The sequence below is a fragment of the Tupaia chinensis genome, unplaced genomic scaffold (assembly GCF_000334495.1).
Source record: "Tupaia chinensis unplaced genomic scaffold, TupChi_1.0 Scaffold000475_1, whole genome shotgun sequence".
NCBI classification, from domain to species: domain Eukaryota; kingdom Metazoa; phylum Chordata; class Mammalia; order Scandentia; family Tupaiidae; genus Tupaia; species Tupaia belangeri.
In genome coordinates this window covers 49818-52616 of record NW_006159984.1, presented here as the reverse complement: position 1 = coordinate 52616, position 2799 = coordinate 49818, and positions in this window count along the sequence as shown.

The window sequence follows — 2799 nt, the reverse complement described above, 5'->3', positions numbered from 1 at the left end:
ATGCTTTCTATTGAATACCTGTTGATTTCACACTATTGTAGTGAAACAATTATAAGTCAAACTTCAAACCATCATGTCAGGGACATTCTGTGCTATTGTGATATCTTATTTATTAACCAAAGGAAGAGTACCTTGTAGTGCTTTTAAAAACCTCTTTTTGATGAACAAATTTACAAGGGCAGGGCAATGGATTTAGGAAGATTTCAAGGTAAACAGTATAAGTCATGACATGTAAGTAGAATATCAAAGGAGTAAAGCAGTAAGAATTAGAGGACAGCATTGGAAAGGCCTGGGAGAAGTTCACAGGACTCATCTCTTGTGTAACTCATATTTGTTCAATCTAGACATCAATTAGCCTACTAAATAATGGACCTTGGCCACTTAATCTTTATATGTTGCACTTTCCCTTAAGTCAAAAATCGATATCCGGAACCAGCAGTTAGTGTAATGGCTATGTCACTGGACTCCCATGTAGTCGACCGCGGTTCAAGTCCCGGACCCAGTGGCTTAAACTCACGCCGGGTGTGTGTGCATGTGTGCCCAAGATCCTGAGAGGAGAATGGAGAAGAAGGGATTGCAGCGTGGCCATCCCCCCTGGGGGGTGATTTCTCACTTTCTATCTCTCTGTCTGTCTCTGTCTGGCTGGCTAGTGCACGCACCCTATTGCAAAAACCTCTCAAAAAAAAAAATAGATATCCCAAATTTGAAGAACATCTCCTCCCATGCTTTTAAGAGGAGTAAAGTGGGAAAACAGGTGGGAACCAAGCCCCTAAGGATTCAAAATGCATTCTCTAAAACAAACAAACAAACAAACGAAAACACACAAACAAAACAAACCAAAAAAGTCCAACCTAGCATAAGAACATTTCTATTCTAAAGTAAATGGGTAATGTCAAAGACAATGTCCTTGAACAAGGAATTAACTATATTAATATTAAAATAAGATCTTTGTACAAATTGATAAACTTGAATTTAGAAGCAAAGGAGTGGGGTCTGCTGATAGGAGCTAAGAAGGTATACCCAGCCCAGATTTAAAGGTTTCTTCTGTAAGCAGATACTGTCCATTTTATATAAATTCCATGACTTTGCACAGGCTAATTTTCAACTGGTAGCCAGAGTAATAACTTGTACTTTGGGGTCAGTGATAGATTATAGATAATCCTTGACTTACCATGAGGTTATATCCCAATAAACTCTTTGTAAGGTGAAAATACTTTATGTTGAATATGGGCATTATATATACATCATGAGGTGAAGAAACAGAATGCAATATTGAAAGGATGCTAGCAACACGGTACACTGTACAATATTAGTTGTATACCCTCCTGATTGCTTGGGAGACTGTAAGTTAAGGTTCACTGTTCACTCTCAACATATGCTTTCTATTGAATACCTGTTGATTTCACACTATTGTAGTGAAACAATTATAAGTCAAACTTCAAACCATCATGTCAGGGACATTCTGTGCTATTGTGATATCTTATTTATTAACCAAAGGAAGAGTACCTTGTAGTGCTTTTAAAAACCTCTTTTTGATGAACAAATTTACAAGGGCAGGGCAATGGATTTAGGAAGATTTCAAGGTAAACAGTATAAGTCATGACATGTAAGTAGAATATCAAAGGAGTAAAGCAGTAAGAATTAGAGGACAGCATTGGAAAGGCCTGGGAGAAGTTCACAGGACTCATCTCTTGTGTAACTCATATTTGTTCAATCTAGACATCAATTAGCCTACTAAATAATGGACCTTGGCCACTTAATCTTTATATGTTGCACTTTCCCTTAAGTCAAAAATCGATATCCGGAACCAGCAGTTAGTGTAATGGCTATGTCACTGGACTCCCATGTAGTCGACCGCGGTTCAAGTCCCGGACCCAGTGGCTTAAACTCACGCCGGGTGTGTGTGCATGTGTGCCCAAGATCCTGAGAGGAGAATGGAGAAGAAGGGATTGCAGCGTGGCCATCCCCCCTGGGGGGTGATTTCTCACTTTCTATCTCTCTGTCTGTCTCTGTCTGGCTGGCTAGTGCACGCACCCTATTGCAAAAACCTCTCAAAAAAAAAAAAAATAGATATCCCAAATTTGAAGAACCAGGGTATTGACAAAAATAAAGAAATGTGACAGAGGCCCAATTTGGGAATTTAAGGTATACAAAAAGAAAAATGAAGAACAAATAAGAGCAGTACTAAAAACAGCCTGACAATGCTATTTCACTAGATTCCTTTTCTAAATTGATCTTAAAAACTTTGGAAATAGTACTGGAACCTCCTGGCATATAATATTGTTTAATAGAAGGGTCAAGGAAATAAAGGGCTTTTTAGTTCATTAAGTTTTGACTCATTAAACCATAACACCATTGTTTTCTTTTGGTCCTTCAAGCCTCCATGCCAAATGCAAAAATAAATCGATGTTCTTTGCTTTGTGACTCATCTAGAAAATAATACTGTTTTATCAGAAAGTTAGTGGCTTTTCCCTTTTCCATATGTTACCATTACCTCCTACCCTTCTCATATACCCTCCCACCCTCTCTCCACACTCAGTCTAGCAATCCTTATTATTTATTATACAATTACAGGAGTGTCTCGGAGGAGGGTGGGTTGGCAGAACAGCTGGCTTCGAGGCATAATGAAATCCTACTTTCCTCATTTCCTTCATCTCCTCCTAGACAAATTACAAATAAAGACCATCACATGCCCCCCTTTTCTTTCCAGCTTTCTTCTTTTTTAAAAAAATTAATTTTTTAATTATTATTCATACATCAAATCACTATACATCATTTAGATTGTGAAGATACTTTACC